Source organism: Pelobates fuscus, chromosome 5 (genome assembly GCF_036172605.1).
Source record: "Pelobates fuscus isolate aPelFus1 chromosome 5, aPelFus1.pri, whole genome shotgun sequence".
NCBI classification, from domain to species: Eukaryota; Metazoa; Chordata; class Amphibia; order Anura; family Pelobatidae; genus Pelobates; species Pelobates fuscus.
In genome coordinates, this window is record NC_086321.1 from 243,855,757 (window position 1) to 243,877,040 (window position 21,284).

Genomic DNA, 21,284 nt, shown 5'->3' on the forward strand with positions numbered 1-21,284 from the left:
CTTGAACGTGGTGACCGTAAGAGCTTCAAAACGTGTGGCGTGACTTGGGAAGCCCTAACAGTAGCCCTAAAGAAGGGTGAGAAGGTGGCTAACTATGATTTGGTCGTGGGGCTGAAGGTGGGGTGTAGACCTCGCAGGACTGGTGTATTACTTCGGATAGCTAAGGCCAGCGCTTAACCCTAAATGCCAGTTCTCTAACCTGATGGGGCTTGTCTCCTTGAATGATGTACTTGAACATATATAGATACTAACCTTGAGTATTGGTCCTATTGCTTTGGACGAGTCACAGGAAGTCTTTAATATATATATATATATATATATATATATACACACATATATATATATATATATATATATATATATATATATATACATATATATATATATATATATACATATGCTTACTTCTGAAGGGAACAAGTCCGGCCAAAGTATCCTAGGGGTAAGATAGGGGTAAGATAGATGTTTACATCAGGCATACCAGTGGCATACTTAGGCTCTATGCTCTTTCTGGCCACAATAGTGATGGAAAAGTTGTTTAAAGGGGACTAACACCTGGACTGTGGCATGCCGGAGTGGGATCCATGGCACAACTCCCATGGAAAGTTACATAGTTGATGCAGAGTCTGGTTTTAATACATAAAGGGCATAAATCACCTAACATTCCTAAATTGTTTGGAATAACGTGCTTTAAAACATCAGGTATGATGTTGTATCGATCAGGTAGTGTAAAGGTTACGCCCTCTTCACAGTGAAAGACCAAACTCCCCGTTTAACGCACCGCAAACAACCGCAAACAGTCCATTTGCACAACCGCAAACTCCCCATTTGCACAACCGCAAACTCCCCATTTGCACAACCGCAAACTCCCCATTTGCACAAGGTTGGATACCAAGCTAGCCATGTCCCGTTCCTTGTCCTCACTGATGTCATTGAAGGTCTCTTCCTCCACCCCAGCCACGTACAACACCAAGGGTCCCCGAAAGGTGACAACAAGCCCCCTGTATTTTTTTTTTAAATGTACATTACACCAGATATGAGTTGCACTGGTGTGACACTGTGCCCTGGCAGGCCCTGAAACGCACACGTGTGAAGGAAACTGACTACTATTATTTCACAGTCAAAAAAGTTTTTTGTTTTTTTTTTTAAATGCAAGCTATTGTGACACCAGATAGTGGTGGCACTGGGCAAGTGGGCACAGTATACGCTGTGAGCTTGACACACACGCTGGCAGGCAGGCAACTGCAATTAGATTACACAGGGAAAAAAAAAAAGCAGACTGATGTTCTAGCCCTAAAAAGGGCTTTTTGGGGTGCTGTCCTTACAGCAGAGATCAGATGAGTCCTTCAGGACTGTAGTGGACACTGAGTACACTAGCCTAGCTATCGATTTCCCTATTAAATCAGCAGCAGCTATACTGTCCCTCCTCTCACTAAGAATGCAGCTTCCGGGGGGCAGGGCCTAGCTGTCATGGAGGAAAGACGCACTTCGTGTGAGCTCCCTCAATATCTCACTTTAAGCAGCTATCAACAAGCAAATTTCACCCAAGAAGGGGATGACCCAGCAATGTTGCTCCTACCTGACCGACCCAACATGCTTAATAGCGGTCAGCAACTCGACAGAGTCTTACTTACCTCCGCGTGGCAAGTGGGGCCTGGTGCGCACCGGGCGGGAGAGGCAGCCGATCTCCCGATCCTGGGATGCCCAGGAGCAGCTACTTCCCTTTCACATTCCTGGGCTACTATATGGTCTCAAAAGGCAAACCCAGACCCAGCAAACCAATCTGGCAAACTGAATCGGGCAAGCCCTATATTGGAAAAAAAACAGGGGGGTAGGTGCAGCGCTTCAGTAATCCTTGACAAGGTATATGTGAAGAGAACCAGAGAAGACATAATAGTGTAGTTTTTAAAACTGTAGTGGTGATAAGTAAAATAAAATATGTGCACTCACACTTTCCTGGAGCTTCAATAAAGCTCCAGTGTATGCGCCTGGGCGGAATAATCCCAACCTATGGATCAAGTGCAGAGGAAATTCTTCGGGTTATAGGTGTGGTAGGGGGTATCCTCATAAAAACAAACAAATAAAAATTGTATATGGTGAAGTATGTAGAGCTATGAAGAAAGGGTAGGTAAAAACTATAAAATGTACACTCACATGTAATGGTGCCGTAAAACCTGGCTCCTCTGATAGTGCTTGAAGTGGTATGGTCCCAACTCAAGGATACAGGTGTAAATATAAATTCTTCCATCCGTGTATATGTGGAGATAAACAAACAGAACCACAATAGTGTACACCGTAAAAAGGAGTGTAAGCAGAAATAAACAAGTTAAACCTACTTACATGCTAAAGAGCAAGTTCCGGTTTGCTCAATCCAAAGCGCTTGGGTTGTATGATCCCCACCAGGGATTTAGCTCCAAACAATCCAACAGCAGCAAAGTTAGCTCCCATTAAAAAAAGTTAAAAAAAATAATAAAACTAATACAATATATAATAAAATAAAATAGTGATAAAAAAGTTATTAACAATTCACTTAACACGTTTCTCCTTGGATAGGTTTTATCAAAAGTGTTTTACAGAGTGAATGAGACCTGAGCTGCTTAAATAGGGTTAGGATTTTGAAAATAACGGTTTTGTGACATCATAGTCACATGACCAATTATTATTATTATTATTTTTTTTTATTATTATTATTATTATCTTTATTTGGCTCCAACAAAATGGCATCGGCCTGGATAAGCTGGGGATCCAAAAAAATGGTGGTCAGGTAATTCGTATAACAGATATAAAAGGGGCAGTAGCTCCCTCTACAGGCAAAAAACTGGAATAACAGATACAAAAAAATAAGAGGAGCAATAGCTCCCTCTATAGACATAAAATAAAAATAAAAACTATTGAGATAATGCACTAAAAGAACTTCTATTAATAATAATAATAATAATAATAATAATAATAATATTATCTATGCATAGACAATATTAGATAAAAATAATAAGTATAATTTAGGGACAAATAACAGTGTAAAAAGGACCAAAATAATACAAAAAATGGAGTACATGGTTATAACTGAATCTAAGAGCATCTTTGTAAAATACCAATACAAATTTTAAAATATACTTCATGTAATAACAAACCTAGATGATACAGTCTTAAGCAAATTAAATAATGAAAAATAATAAAAGTGTAATTCACATAAAAATTATAAAATTAAAATCAAAATAAAATTTACAACAACGCATAAATCATATTAACAATGAGTGTAAAACAGCAGGTAAAAATGAATACAGAGCTATAGGCATTAAAAATGTAAAAATCAATAGAAGAGGAAATGAAATGATGATTGATATATATATATATATATATATATATATATATATATATATATATATATAATATAAAACGGGGGTTATAAAAAAAAAAAGGGGTTATAAAAAAATGTACAGATCAAAGTCTGAATTAAGCCTGTTGGGAATTAAAGTTTTGAGGTAAAAGACCCATTTCATTTCACACTGCCCAAGGATTTTTGTAATATTGCCACCTCTCCATGGTAAAGTGCAGACATCTATAGCGTAAAATTTCAGGAATTTAGGATTATTATTGTTTATTTGGAAATGTTTGGACACTGTATGGTTAGCAAACCCTTTTAGAATATTCCTGCAATGTTCGGCTATCCTGGTTTTAAGTTTTCTAGTTGTCATGCCTACGTATCGGAGACCACAAGGGCACGCCAATACATAAATTACATTTTTAGTATTACAGGTGATGAACTTATTTATTTTGTATTCTTTGTTAGTGATATTTGACTTAAATTTAGTAGTACTATTACAGGAATTTGCATGCCGAACACATTTTACATTTAAAGAAACCTTGTTTTTTTTTTTTAAAAAGTGTTTTTTGTTTAGTGGATATTTTTGTGCAATTTGTAGTTAGGAAGGATCTGAGATTAGGAGCTCCTCTGAATACGATTTTGGGTTTGGACGGTAGGATCTTGCTCAGTATATCATCCTCTTACGTATATCCCAATGTTTAATCATAATTTTTTTTCATTTGGTTACTTTTGTTGCTGTAATTAAAAACTAAGTACTATGTATTGTTTTTGTTTCAGTTTATATTCCAGCAGGGTATTTCTGTCAAGGGTACCTAGATTTTCGATTAGAATGTCCAAGGTCGTGGTATTGTACTTCTTTTCAATTAATTTATCTTTTAGCATCTGAGCTTGTGTATTAAAAGTAATGCTGTGCAATTTATTTTTAATCTTAAAAACTGACGTTTTAGTACACCATTCAGCCATGGGGCATAGTGGCAACTAGTGAGGTCAATCAAGGTGTTAGTATGTACTTTTAAAAAAAATGTGCGGGTTTTTGTAGTATTATTTTCCACATAAATTTCCGGGTCTAAAAAACTGATAGAGATTTTGCTGTAATTAGAGCTTCAAATTATACCGCTGGAGTTTACATTTAAAAAGTAAAAAAATTCAGCTAAAACTTTCTCTGGCCCCTTCCAGATAAAAAACAAATCATCAATGAAGCGGCGATAGAGAACCAGGTTCGCCACCCAGGCAGGCACCCCCCATACAGAGGAGTCTTCCCAGTCCGCCATAAAGAGGTTGGCATAGCCAGGGGCAAACCTAGTTCCCACCATCGTACCAGTTTTTTGCAGATTAAAAGTATCATAAAACCAAAAATTATTGTTTTCTAAAATCAACTGGATACCTTCCACAATAAAATCACTTGCGTCCTGCAGTGCACTTCATATCTGAGAGTCAAATAGAACCGTCAAACACTGTGCTTACAGCACACTTTTAAAAATTCAAATAGTTTTGGGTGCTAATGCTAAATAGTAAATTTGCGTCCTGCGGTGCACTTCATATCTGAGAGTCAAATAGAACAGTTGAATACTGTGCCTACAGCGCACTTTGAAAAATTCTAATTGTTTTGGGTGCTAATGCTAAATAGTACATTTGCATCCTGCGGTGCACTTCATATCTGAGAGTCAAATAGAACCGTCAAATACTGTGCTTACAGCGCACTTTGAAAAATTCTAATTGTTTTGGGTGCTAATGCTAAATAGTACATTTGCGTCCTGCAGTGCACTTCATATCTGAGAGTCAAATAGAACCGTCAAATACTGTGCTTACAGCGCACTTTGAAAAATTCTTATTGTTTTGAGTGCTAATGTTAAATAGTACATTTTCGTCCTGCGGTGCACTTCATATCTGAGAGTAAAATAGAACCGTCAAATACTGTGAGCAGGGCCGCCATCAGGGGGTGACAACCATGCTCTGGCAGTCCCGGGCCCCACTTTCCCTCTCTGCACACATAGATAGCGAATATCGCAATCTATGTGTGCAGCTGCGGGCCCCCGGCTCCCTGTTACTGCAGAGGGGGCCCAGGCAGCACACAGCTTCTTCTCTCTTCTCTCTTTTAATAACTCTCGCGAGACCCGGTTGCCATGGCAACGCTCCGCGGGTCTCGCGAGAGTTATTGGAGGCAATGAGCTGCGTGTGAAGAAGCAGTGTGCTCTGCGGTAACAGGGAGCCGGGGCCCCACCAAGCCACTGGACCACCAGGGATGGAATCTCCCCCTCCCTGGACACAGGTAAGAAGCAGGGAGGGGGGGGAAACATTTAAGTAAATTTAATATATAATTATAAAATTAATTTGAAAATCCCTTTCCCCACCCCTCCCCCTCCGCAGAGATTGCACATTTACACACACACACACACACACTGCATACACTACACTAACACACACTCTGCATCCACTACACTGACACACACACTGCATCCACTTCACTGACACACACACTGCATCCACTACACTGACACACACACTGCATCCACTACACTGACACACACACTGCATACACTACACTGACACACACTCTGCATTCACTTCACTGACACACACTGCATATACTAGTACAACACACACTGCATACACTACACTGACACACACTGCATACACTACACTAACACACACTCTGCATCCACTACACTGACACACACACTGCATACACTACACTAACACACACATTGCATACACTACACTAACACACACTCTGCACCCACTACACTGACACACACACTGCATCCACTACACTGACACACACACTGCATACACTACACTAACACACACTCTGCATCCACTACACTGACACACACACTGCATACACTACATTGACACACACCCACTGCATACACTACACTAACACACACTCTGCATCCACTACACTGACACACACTGCATACACTACACTGACACACACTGCATACACTACACTGACATACACACACTGCATCCACTACACTGACACACACACTGCATCCACTACACTGACACACACACTGCATTCACTACACTGACACACACTGCATATACTAGTACAACACACACTGCATACACTACACTGACACACACTGCATACACTAGTACAACACACACACTGCATCCATTACACTGACACACACACTGCATAAACTACACTGACACACACACTGCATTCACTTCACTGACACACTGTATATACTAGTACAACACACACTGCATACACTACGCTGACACACACTGCATACACTAGTACAACACACACACTGCATACACTACACTGACACACACACTGCATACACTAATACAACACACACTCTGCATACACTAATACAACACACACTGCATACACTAATACAACACACACTGCATACACTACCCTGACACACACTCTGCATACACTAGTACAACACACACTATGCATTCACTACACTGACACACACAATGCATACACTAATACAACACACACTCTGCATACACTAATACAACACACACTGCATACACTAATACAACACACTCTGCATACACTTCCCTGACACACACTCTGCATACACTAGTACAACACACACTATGCATTCACTACACACTAACACACTCTCTGCATTCACTACACTAACACACACACACTCTGCATTCACTACATATTGACACACACTCTGCATTCACTGCACTAACACACCCACTACATTCATTACACTGACACACACTCTTCATTCACTACACACTAACACACGCTGCATTCACTACACTAACACACACTGCATTCATTACACACTAACGCACACTGCATTTACTATACTGACACACACTCTGCATTAACTATACACACAGCATCCACTACACAAACATCCTGTATTCACAGTACACACACTACATCCACCACACATTGAAACACTCTGCATTCACTATACACAGACACTGCATCTAATACACACCCTACATCCACTACAGACACTGCATCCACTAAACACATTGCATCTAATACACACAAACACTACATCCATTACACACATTCTTATTCACTTCCACTATACACACCACATTCAGTCCCGCATCATTGTCAACGACCTGGTAGGGCGTGGGCGGGCCCGGGGGGCCCCAGATGGCGGCCCTGTCTGAGAGTCAAATAGAACCATCAAATACTGCGCTTACAGCGCACTTTTAAAAATTAAAATTGTCTTGGGTGCTAAATAGTACATTTGCGGCCTGCGGTGCACTATATTTGAGAGTCAAAAAGAACCGTCAAACACTGTGCTTACAGCGCACTTTGAAAAATGTTTTGGGTGCTAAATAGTACAATGTTAAGATATATGTCCTCAGAATTTGAGTTGCAAATTTTAGATATCCTGCCCCCTCCTTTTTTTTTATCTCCTCCAAGATTTTATATTGTGTTACTTTTTATAATTGAAAAAGTTTATTTTTTTCTTATTTAAAAATTTTAAAACTTTGACTCAATACAAATTATTTGAAGAGGACAATATGCATAGGTAGAGAAGAACAAATTGGGAAAATGGAGTGAGTTTTGCGTTTAAACACCATAAAGTAACAAATGTGTAATGCCGAATGGAGGCTGGTGGCAGGGAAAGTGAAAATAATAAGTATAGTTCTTACTGAGAAAAGAACTAATCATTACTATTGTAAATCAATGAAGCCAAATGAAAAAAGGATGTAAATATGTGCTACTGTCAGGATTACAGAATGATCCAGCACGTAGAATTGTAGATTATGCTAACGTAGTGTACCTATAATCTTAATTTTAATAATGACAGGAGGCGAGTATTTTGCATAACTTTCTTTACTTTATGCCTCCAGCAGCACAAGTCAATCAGAAAACTTTAAACCAATCAGTAACAGGCATCACATCCATATATAAAGCCCTGACAGTCACATGATTTCCTCTTTCTTTGATGCGAAAACAGTCCATTATAGGGTCAGGGAATTCGAATAACAGTCTTGAGTAACGTGTAGAACATAATTTGGAACATGACTTGAAAAACCTTCCAGCTTTATCTTGATTTTTATCTTTATGATGGTTACTCTGAAAAGAACAGAAATACGTGACAGGTGATGGAACCCAACTGATGTCCACATAAAAACCAGTACTATATGCATCTATATTTATATTACGTTAACAAATTGCAACATTAAACAACCATAGTATACTTAAATAATCGCCACGGCTGTAACACCCGTCAACCAAATAAGCATCCCATAAATATACTGAAATATCCAAAATCTTATAATTAGACTGAGAATGATAACCAGAAAATTAGAATTTCCCAGAGTATAGGGAGGGAAACAGGGAGGGAAAATACTCGCCTCCTGTCATTATTAAAATTAAGATTATAGGTACACTACGTTAGCATAATCTACAATTTTATCACATGACAGGAGGCTTCGTATTTTGCATTTTTAAAGCTGTGGTATGATCGAAAGGATGCGTGTGTGGTTGACGAAAATAAATATACGGAAGATGTCTCGCCGTGTCCAATTCGTCGCCGGTAAAAAATATAGAGGCCCCTCGTGAAGGCCTGAGAAGCAGCCGTGCCTCGTACCGAATGAGTACCTAAAGCACGTCTCCTCCCCCGTTAACGATAACAACCCGTGAACCCATCTAGACAGAGTGTTCATGGGAACTGGCTTGTATGGTTGTTATAACCCCGCCGATGTCTTAATGTGTCAATCTAAGTGTTGTCGGGATCTCCATCTAACCAAACACCGCTATAACTGTACAAAGACTGGGAAAACCGCCGGGAACAGGGTAAAACACGGACGCGGAAAGGATTTAGTTCTACGAGACGCCGTAGAGGTCCTTCCTTCTGGTGATACCGAAAAATCATATACGTCGAACTCCAGAATATCTGATAACCGACGAAAAAATCTAACGTGATATGACTGACGGAGGGATAGGATCGTGTTATCTGACTAGTTCCGAAAAAAACCCAATCAAAGTCTCACAACCGTGATACTTTAACTCATGGTTCGGGACCGTACGTTACCCCGCGGAAAAACGGCCTATCAAAGGTTCTTGATCGACCGGAGTGTCGTGAATCGTACTATGCGCTGTAGAAATAACGGAACGTATCCCGTTAATGGAGCGGTCGGATCGTTCCAATCGGCCCGTCGTGAAAAATTATGAGCAAGATTCAACATCGAGGTAGATAGGGGTAATAAAAAATCGTAGTCCCTTTCCATACCCCAGTGACTTCCAAGTGTGGATAACTTATTTCGGGGAATACCTGTTGTCCATGAGTCCCATGACTCTAGTTGGTTGCGATAGTCCCTTGACATACCAGTCTCCCTTGGAAGACACCAATCCACCAACTCTAGCCGCTCCTGCGTTAACAATTGGTGATGTTCTCCCTTTGATCTGCCCGAAGGCAAGTTAAAACTGAAGAAGCAGAGGATGATCCCAATTAAAACAATCATTCCAGAAGTCACGCTTAGCTCCTTTACCTCTGTAATGAGTATTATCGAAGTCCTTGCCATTCTGATCCCAATTTCGTAGCTGTGCCCGGATCTCAGGCAGTGAGCTTTCAGCCGATGTCTGGCCCGTCAGTGGAGTGGTCCTGGGAAGTAGTCAAGGTACTATGGAGCCTTTCCGTCATATCCGTAGAATTTCCTTACGAAAGTCGCTATCGTTGATGTGGGGAAGGTGCAATCCGTCCAATGTGGAATCTATTCCGAAGTAGAGGTACGTAGTTACTCAGGACTGGAATCGAACCGACTCCGCTCTGTTCACTATGAATCCCAACAATTCCAGGAACTGTGACAATAAATCTCGTTTGTCTACGCAGTTAGGAATTGGGCTTGCAAAGGGTCAGTAAGTTACAGCGGATACCCTTTGCTCTTCAATGTGTCCTGACCAGCTTCCAAAACTTCTTGAGGTACTATGTGTGCCAATAGGTAAGCGTCCTTTCAAATCTAACCTTGCAAAAAACCTTTTCGAGGAGTAGGTCTCCTAATAGATGTATACCTTCCTTCTTGAGATGTCGGTACGTCCCAAAACCATTGGGTTGGTCTATGTTGATGACGGTGAGAGTCTCCTGTCTTCTTCTTTACTACTTTACGTGGACCTCGGTCTGATCGGGGCATAGATATCACTGTAGTGACACTGAGCTCCCTGTTGAGGACTATCTTGTTCGTTCCTAGATGACGTGGGCATTCCATCCTGAGCTTGTTTCGTACTTCTTTTCCCCGAAGCCGGAGGTTTGCAAGGTGTGCCCGGTGCTTCGGCAAACCCCTTTCGGATGATCCTGGGTGTCTGGTGGTACGCGAGTTTTCCAGTGGGTTCTGTCACTTTTCCTCTTCCGATGGAGACTCTCCATTCTCTTATGATCTCCAGAGAAAGGAGAGAATGGAGTCCTCGTCCCCTGATGAAGGGTCTGAGATGTTCAATGAGCAGGACGTTCTGAGAGACGGTTCCGCTAAGTCGAGTGTTCTCTTTCCCCTTTGGGGAAGTCGCGTTGGGTCCTTCCCATGGTGCTTAGGTGGTAAGGTGCCCGACTTGTTAGCCAGCCTCTTGGAGAGGGCTTCTTCCCCCGGAGCTGCCCTGGCAGCTTAATCCTCACCTGGAAATTGGTCGGTGAATTGAGGGAAATCCGACCTGTTGGTTCACACCCTTTCGGTCTGTGGAGTCAGGATCGTACAACAGTACGCTTATTGCCACTCAGTGTGTCTCTGTGTATAACCGGGGTCACCCAGCATTTCGATGAATTGGTACCACTTCCGTAGGATCTGGGTAGTGGTCTGAGAATGAGGACACCCTCCGTAGGACCGGGACGTACCCTGGTATGGGAGACGTGAAAGTCTCCCTATGTATAATCTAATGGTTCATCCTTATATGTCCTAGAGTTGTAGAGTTTGGCGGTATAGTGAGTTCTCCTTCTCGGTTAAGGGAAGGGTGTATGGGTCCTCCAATTGACACATAGAGGCGTCGGAACACATGCCTGTAGTGAGTCCTGGTCTGTGCATGCAATGCCAGAGCATACTCTGAAGGTAGAAAAAACCCTAGACAAGGGCGCGGGGATCACCCCTTCGTACCTATGCCACTAGCACCGGGGTAAGACTATCCTGGGGTCACCCAGCTTAGGGGGTCACCCCTGTATGTATGTCCCTTATGGCCTGTTGGGACCCTCTTCCGGTCTGTGGGGTACCGAGACAGGTGTCAGGTACGGTAATACACTTATTGCCACTAGTGGGTCTCCACATACAGCTGGGGATCACCAGAACTGTTTCCATCAGTACCACTTAGAGATTTTCTGGAGTGGTCTGAGGAGGGGGTCGCCCTCAATAAGACCGGGCTGAACGGTCAGAAATGTCGGGACGTAAGCCCGTATGGGGATGTACGGTAGTCTCCAAATTACCCAAGGGGTCACCCTTATTGGGTATAGTACTGTGGAGTTTTTGGCAGCACCGTGAGCTCTCCTCCATGGTGCTGTCGACATACATGTATCCATTGTGTTCCGGTCTGGCATACAGTGACAGATCGTACTCCGTGGTTATCAGCCCGTCCTAGGGCGTGGGGATTAGACCCCAATATCTATATGTCCTTAGCCATTCCGGGTCTTGGCTGGGTTCTCTGACTTCCTGAGGTATATCTTGCCAGACCTCCTCCTCTGAGAGCGAGTCCTCTGCCCTCCATTCGTCTATGATTTCTAAGGACGGTGGAGATAATGGATCCTCATCCCCTGACGAGGGTCTTGTGGAGTGTCTGACACAATGGTAGTATGATTTTTTCCCGTCTGTGGGGAGACAGAGTATACGTCAGTGCGTATGTATCTACACAGTGGCTTCCACGTACAACTGGGGGGCACCCAGGTACCATGTAATCAGTACCACTAGGAGTTTGACTAGTGGTCTGAAGAGGGGTCACCCTCTTATCGACCGGGGTGAACGGTCTTTAATGTTGGGACGGAGCCCGGTAATGGTCGGGACGGAGCCCGGTTATGGTCGGGACGGAGCCCGGTAATGGTCGGGACGGAGCCCGGTAATGGTCGGGACGTAAGCCCGGTAATGGGAGGTATCGAAGACCTCAGTACGCTTTCACCCTTGTGTATAATTTTGTGGAAATTTTGCCATTGTGGATTGTGCGTACTTCATTATAAGCCCTTGATTGGGCGTGGTGGTCACCCTTAGTAAGACAAAATTGTCACTCCGGATAATGCCAGAATTTTGTTGTTGTTCTTTGTTTGTTTGTAATGATTTCTGGGTAGTACTACAGTGCTTTGTAACAATCATCATTGCCTCCTGTGAGTGTTCATCTAATTGGGCAGTGCAGCCTGAACCTGATGGGAGTTGTTCCTGGTTTGGTGTAATACAATCCCAATGGTAAGATACCTGCAGTGGTCCTTTAGCACATAGTTGCAGGGGTTAACTGCAGTGAGAAGTGTGCTTAGCCTGATGGGAGTTGTTCCTGGTTTGGTGCAATACCATCCTAATGGTAAGTAATCTGCAGTGGCCCTTTAGCACAGAGTTGTAAGGGTTAACTACAGTGAGAAGTGTGCTTAGCCTGATGGGAGTTGCTCCTGGTTGGTGTAATACCATCCTAATGGTAAGTAACCCTGGAACTCTTAGAGAAGCCTGGTGGTCCCGCGCGATTGCGGTAAAATGCCGCGAATCGCGAGGGACAAACAGGCAAGCAGACAGACAGCAACAGATCCCAGCAGGGGAAAAAAACAGTGGGAAACAGACCACCTAGCAGTCCAGGGAGAAGGATGGATCTAGCAGGGGGAAATAGAGGAGGCAGATGAAAAAGGGAGGCCCCAGACAGGGGGAAAGTAAAAAGGTACAATGCCAAAACAATTTAAAGGGAACATAAGATAAATTTGCATTATATATAGAAAACAGTTGAGAGCTTAATACTCTGACCTGTGCCTTGGCTGGAAGCAGCAAAGAAAGAGGAAATCATGTGACTGTCAGGGCTTTATATATGGATGTGATGCCTGTTACTGATTGGTTTAAAGTTTTCTGATTGACTTGTGCTGCTGGAGGCATAACGTAAAGAAAGTTATGCAAAATACGAAGCCTCCTGTCATGTGATAAAATTGTGTAACACAGAGGACTGATAAGTAACGTATACCAGACCTTAGAATGGCCGGACTAATGTACCAAAGAATAGTCAGGATTAGCCGAGGTCAAGGGAAACAGAAAGAGACACAACGATAAGGAAAAGCCAGGAGTCAGGGATGCCAGAAAACAGGGAAGTCAAAAACAATGCCAAAGTCAAATAACCAGAAATACCAGAATCAATAACGCGCTCTCGGACAACCACAAGGGAAACCACGACAGGGCACTGAGCAGGATGAGAACTGGGCCTAAATACCCCTCCTCTAGATCTGATAGGCAGTAACCGGCCTTTGACCCTATAGGCAGTTACCAGGTCCCATTTGCATAATTGCTGTTCAGCATTAACCCTTCTGTGGATTTGGTTGCTGCTCGGCACAACTTTTCCTGTGTGGACATTAACCACATTTTTATAAGCGGATGAATACGTGAAAGCTACAAACACTTTCTGTGAGAAGGTGGTAAATTTACAGTTTACCAGTCTGCCTTTAAGTTTCCACTCAATTTTAGTTTATCCGCAAAGTATTGACTGTCACTGTACTCTCTGGCAGGAGTGCCACTCATCCTGTCTTCTAAGGCCAATCTCGCCCCACCAGTTTTCCATTCACATAACCCATAGTTGTGGGATGACACTGTGTGTCATTGTACATGCTGAAATTCCACAACTGATGCATGGCATTATTTTGTGTACCATTTAAGGTATAGTGGCACATAACTAAAAGAGACATGTCTTTATGATGTTGGCAGGGTTGGTAAGACTTCAGGAGATACAGTAAAGCCCCCAAAATGCCCCAGGCTTGCAACAGCAACAAGTATATCCCCAGCTACCTATGGTAAATACCAGTCACCTGGGGTCAGAGTGATACACTTCAGAATGTTAACAAAACAAAGATATACCTAAAATACAAAATGTTAAGAAACATCTCATAGGGTAGTATTGTAAAAAACTCTTAAAAATTTCCAATTTTCACTCGCACTCACATATTTCAAGTAAGTTAAGGCTTGTCAATAAAGTGTAGATTTCGGGTATTCAGCGTAGTGGGAATAGCTCCGAAGACTCGGAAGACTCATGTAAAGAAAAAATGAAAACAAATATAGTGCAACACTTTAAACTAAAGTCAGGTCCATAAATATTGGGACATCGACACAATTCTAATATTTTTGGCTCTATACACCAACACAATGGGTTTGAAATGAAACAAACAAAATGTGCTTTAACTGCAGACTTTCAGCTTTAATTTGAGGGTATTTACATCCAAATCAGGTGAACGGTGTAGGAATTACAACAGTTTGTATATGTGCCTCCCACTTTTTAAGGGACCAAAAGTAATGGGACAGATTAACAGTCATAAATCAAACTTTCACTTTTTAATACATGGTTGCAAATGTTTTGCAGTCAATTACAGCCTGAAGTCTGGAACGCATAGACATCACCAGATGCCGGGTTTCATCCCTGGTGATGCTCTGCCAGGCCTCTACTGCAACTGTCTTCAGTTCCTACTTGTTCTTGGGGCATTTTCCCTTCAGTTTTGTCTTCATCAAGTGAAATGCATGCTCAATCGGATTCAGGTCAGGTGATTGATTTGGCCATTGCATAACATTCCACTTCTTTCCCTTTGGTTGCTTTTGCAGTATGCTTCGGGTCATTGTCCATCTGCACTGTAAAGCACCGTCCAATGAGTTCTGCAGCATTTGGCTGAATATGAGCAGATAATATTGCCCGAAACACTTCAAAATTCATCCTGCTGCTTTTGTCAGCAATCACATCATCAATAAATACAAGAGAACCAGTTCCATTGGCAGCCATACATGCCCACGCCATGACACTACCACCAACATGCTTCACTGATGAGGTGGTATGCTTTGGATCATGAGCAGTTCCTTTCCTTCTCCATACTCTTCTCTTCCCATCACTCTGGTACAACTTGATCTTGGTCTCATCTGTCCATAGGATGTTGTTCCAGAACTGTGAAGGCTTTTTTAGATGTTGTTTGGCAAACTCTTATCTGGCCTTCCTGTTTTTTAGGCTCACCAATGGTTTACATCTTATGGTGAACCCTCTGTATTCACTCTGGTGAAGTCTTCTCTTGATTGTTGACTTTGACACACATACACCTACCTCCTGGAGAGTGTTCTTGATCTGGCCAACTGATCTGGCCAACTGAAGGGTGTATTCTTCACCGGGGAAAGAATTCTTCGGTCATCCACCACAGTTGTTTTCCGTGGTCTTCCGGTGTCTTTTGCTGAGCTCACCAGTGTGTTCTTTCTTTTTTAGGATGTTCCAAACAGTTGATTTGGCCACACATAATGTTTTTGCTATCTCTCTGGTGGGTTTGTTTTGTTTTTTCAGCCTAATGATGGCTTGCTTCACTGATAGTGACAGCTCTTTGGATCTCATATTGAGAGTTGACAGCAACAGATTCCAAATGCAAATAGCACACTTGAAATTAACTCTGGACCTTTTATCTGCTCCTTGTAAATGGGATAATGAGGGAATAACACACACCTGGCCATAGAACAGCTGAGCAGCCAATTGTCCCATTACTTTTGGTCCCTTGAAAAGTGGGAGGCACATATACAAACTGTTGTAATTCCTTCACTGTTCACCTGATTTGGATGTAAATACCCTCAAATTAAAGCAGAAAGTCTGCAGTTAAAGCAGACTGATTTAAAATCCATTGTGGGGGTGTATAGAGCCAAAAGGATTAGAATTGTGTCGATGTCCCAATATTTATGGACCTGACTGTATGACACATCTAAACTGCTGTCTCAAACATATGATAATTGAAATAATAGCGGATATTTGTGGAATGTCACCAAAATTAGTGAATCACACACCTGTATTTTGGATTGGGGCACAACAGGTAAGTGGAAACATTCAGATCGCACAATCAGCTTGTACATCAATTACAACTCTTAGGAGAAACTGGCAAAATATATATTTTTTCAAGTATTAATAGAATATACTGCCGAGATAGATTGCATCATAGTGATATTCACTATGAATATATGAAGTATAAAATTGGATGCACATCTTAAAATAGTGTAAACTTTAATTTCAGCAGATTTAGCTGAATTCTCTTCTTAGCTGACAAAAGTAGAATCTCATATGGTCTTCTGCGGTAGCTCATCATGTTCAAGGATTCATCTGATTTGCACCCAGAAATACTTTTCCGCATATTTTTTTTTTTTTGCTGTCCTGTCAGTTTGAACTGTAGTCTGACATCTCTTATTACAGCTTTGCCAATAATATTGCTGCTCTCTATATGTTTTCTGTTTTTTCCGCCTCTCTGTAAAATTATAAAAACAGTTCTAGGTGAAAACCACGAGAGATCAGTATTCATTTAGATCACATTTCTTCCTCATGCTAATCTTTAATTAGAACAGCTGAATCCCTTGACCATATCTGCATGCATTGAGTTTCTGCTACATAATTGGCTGATATGATATTTACATTAACATCAGATGTGTACCCAATGGGCCAAAGAGTGTACCAAAGAGGCCACTGATATAAGTATACAATATATGTACATTGTGTATGGTATACAGTTTGCAGCTTGTGCCTTCCTAAAGATATACAGTATTAGGTGTATTGTTCTAAAGATTTAGGAAAGTTAAACATATATATTGAAGAACCTTTCTGGCACCCAGATAGTTTAATGTTCATAAAATAAAAGCATATTTTAGCAGGATAGGTTAACAGATAAAGAACACTGAAAATAACATTTCTCATTCTCTTTACTGTCCAGTTAATGTTTCTCTCTGTTACACTGGTGTGAAGAAAAAACATAAATTTCATCTGTGTCTAGATTCCTGATACATTGCTGCAACACAGTGAAAGGTGCAGTCACAGATAACTAATAATGAGCTTAGGAAGTGCATATTTTACACAGATCTGTTGCACTGCTTCAACAGTCTTTATAGCAGTCCATTTCTTCTACATCTTAAAACGATTGCCCCAAGGTCTGTAATAATTTAGAGCATCATTTCCACTTGAGTTACTAAGCCCTTTCCTGACAAAGTAGCTCTGGGTGTTTATGCTGACCGAATTAATGGATTTACTCAACGCTACCTTTTTTTTTTTTTTTTTTTTTTTTTTTTAAAAGGCACCAACTATGCCGGGCTATGTATAAGTCATCAAGTTCTAATTACTGTGGTAATATCGGAATAATAGGCAGGTCAATGGGTTAGTTCGAATTTTCTCTATTATTCAGATTCTGTTTTTATTATACCAATTCCATTTGAGATCTTAGATTGCAAGCTCTAGGGCAGTTATTTGCATTGTGAATTTTTGAATCTTTAATGTACTTGCATAACTCTGTATTTTTTGGATTGGCATAGTTTGAGTATAAAATGTATCTGTTCTATGTCCTAGGGCCAGTTTTCTTTGGATGACTACTTTCTAACACTATAAAGTTGAAACATATTTTGGTGAAAGAACCAGCCTTTATCAGATAGCACTGTAAGGGTACCTGTTTATAATGTTCTACAAGAGGTCCAGGATTCCTAATTTAACTTCCTAAGTGTATACACCTTCTTCTTTTCTGTGACAACTTGTCATCAAGGAGATTCCTCCTTTTTTACCTAGGAATAAATTACCCAATGGACTGCTAAGAGGGAAAGGCTTTGGAGTTTATTACTCCTATTAACAAATCCTTCTAGAAATATACTCCAACAAACCCACTATTCTAAGGTCTCTACTTTCATTATACACGCTTGCTATACATACAAATTCCTTCCAGACACAAACCAGTTACATTTTTCTTAAGTCCTAAATGCCTAACCAAAATGCTTTCTGACTTCTACTCCCTAGTTAACCCCTTGGTGGCCAGACCGTTTTTTTTTTTTTCCCAATTTTCTTACCGTTAAGGACCAGGGCTGTTTTTACATTTTTGCGGTGTTTGTGTTTAGCTGTAATTTTCCTTTTACTCATTATCTGTATCCACACATATTATATATGCCATTTTTCTTGCCATTAAATGGTCTTTCTAAAGATACTATTATTTTCATCATATCATATAATGTACTATAAAAAAATATAAATATGATGTAAAAATGTAAAAAAAAAAACTTTTTTTATAAGTTTTACCCCCAAAATCTGTTACGCATCTACAAGCACCCAAAAACACCCATGCAAAATAGTTTCTAATTTTTTTTCCTGAGTTTAGAAATACCTAGTGTTCTTAACTGTTTTTTTTGCAAGTTATAGGGCTATAAGTGCAAGTAGGACATTGCTGTTTCAAAATATATATATAATATATAATATATAATATATATTTTAAAAAATGTATCAATAGTGACATTGTAACACTGTTCTCTGTAATAAATCTCTGAATCACACCTCACATGTACATATTTTTTTAAGTAGGCAACCCAGGGTATTCAATATGGGGAATGTACAGTCTTTTTTTAGTAGCCACTTAGTCACAAACACTGGCCAAAGTTAGCATTTATATTTGTTTGTGTGTTAAAAATGCAAAAAACAATTATGAACGCTAACTCCTGGCACTGGGAGCTGTATAGATGTGTAAGTGGTTGTGGTGGCAGTCCAGACACCTAACCCTAACCCTACTGCCAACCCTAACCCTAACCCTAGAAGTGTAAGTGGTTGTGGTGGTTAGGGGTTAGGGTTAAGGGTTGGGTTTGCTGGGTCTATGTTGCCTTTGGAGACCATATGGTAGCCCAGGAATGTGAAATAACCCCATCATGGCATACCATTTTCAAATGTAGACAACCCAGGGTATTCAAAATGGGGTATTTCAAGTCTTTTGTAGTAGCCACTTAGTCACAAACGCTGGGCAAAGTTAGTGGTTTTATTTGTTTTTTGCATTTTTTTCAACAATAAAAGCACTTTTACTGGTAATATCATCTTCGTGATAAGTTTAATTGTTTTGAAAAACTCATATTTGTGTTCAATAGCCCCCATGTACATGTTTTATGGAGTTTTGGAAAGATACTGGGTCAACATAGGGCTTACCATTTCAGTTTGCCAGATTGGTTTGCTGGGTCTATCATCGCTGTGATAAGTTTTTCTGTTTTGAAATACTAATATTTGTGTTCAGCAAAGTCTCCCGAGTATAACAATACCCCCATATAAAGGTTTTATGGTGTTTTGGAAAGTTACACGGTTAAATATAGGGCTTGCCAATTAAATTCTCTGTACTGTCTGCCTGGGTTGTCAGACTTACCTATTATTACGTGGACTTTACTGTTACTTTTTATAAGGATATACCTAGACCCTAAGCTAGGTTGCACAGTCACACATTTGTTGTTTTAGAGTTTTTGTTTTAGTTGTGAAAAAAATTGTTGTTTTTGTTTCCTTCATTGGTGTTGCATGTTCTTGTATTTTTTTTTATAATATAGGGTGATACATATATAGTTGCAACCAAACTTCTTTAACGTCCATTGAAAATCAGGTGTATTTTCAAATTCTTCAGACTTTCAGCTGTTTGCAATGAACAAATCAAACAAAAGCAATTAAAAATAGCTCAACACAATGGATGCAAATGTTTTACCCAAATTCAACTGAAAACGCAACTTATAATAACTTCTCCAGTCTCAAAATGATTCAACCCCTTCATGGCAAGTGTGGCGAAACCAACCTCGCCACTGTGAACTGGAGAAGCCTGGTTGCTCGCCTGCTCCCTTTGGACTATGGCCCTGCAGGTAAAACCGTTTATTTTCCCTGCAGAAAGGCTTATTCGTGTGAACTGAGTGCCATTCATCTAATAATGTGCACTCAGATCAAAGCTATCTGGGGATATGTAGAAATGTGTGTTTTATGTACTAAATGTATCAGTATGTAATTTTATGTCTTTTACTGTCTTTTTGTCTGCCATGTGGGTAATGGAGTTTTGCCTCTGTCCTGGGAGATAATTAGATTCCTTCCCCAATTATCTCCAGGTCAGAGGGGAGGGATTGTGAGGCATTGTGGGAGGTAACTCATGTGTGAAACTCATGTGAAACGGTCCGTTACAATTGGTGGCAAGCGGCGGGATCATCCCTACAACCAGAGGGCAGCTACAGGGCAACACCAGTGCCTGGATTACAATTGAGGGCAACGCTAGTACCCGTACAGCGACCCTATGTACAAAGGAACCAACTTCGACAGAGCAAGCATGGCACCCCGCTACACGCAGGAGGCGTTTGACAAAGAGTGTGCCTCGCGGCTGGCTCTCTTTACATTTGTCCCCTCTGAGGAATTTGTGCAGTTCGTAAGGAGCCAGGTAGACGAGTACCTGCAGTTCATGGCAGATCCAGCCAAAGGTATCGGTCGCCCTATCCGGTGGCAGAGTGCGTTACGGGGATTCAAAAGTGTATCCCAGGGAGCTGAAGGTGTCGTCCTTCCTCCCCAGCGACAGAGTAAGCCCCATAGAGCAGAAGGTGCCGTCCTTCCTCCCCAGCGGCAGTGTGTATTACAGGGAGCAGAAGGTGCCGTCCTTCCTCCCCAGTGGCAGTGTGTATTACAGGGAGCTGAAGGTGTCGTCCTTCCTCCCCAGCGACAGAGTAAGCCCCATAGAGCAGAAGGTGCCGTCCTTCCTCCCCAGCGGCAGTGTGTACCCCAGGGAGCTGAAGGTGCCGTCCTTCCTCCCCAGAGGCAGTGTGTGTCCCAGGGAGCTGAAGGTGCCGTCCTTCTTCCCCAGTGGCAGTGTATATCCCAGGGAGCAGAAGGTGCAGTCCTTCATCCCCAGCGGCAGTGTGTACCCCAGGGAGCTGAAGGTGTTGCCCTTCCTCCCCAGCGGCTGTGTGTACCCCAGGGAGCTGAATGTCCTCCCCAGCGGCAGAATGTCCTGCAGGGACCGTCAGTCTCGCCCCCAGCCGCAGGACAAGGTAATGAAAGGGGAGACAGCTGGTCCCCCTCTCCACCAGCAGAGAGAGTGTCAGGGAGAGGAGCCTG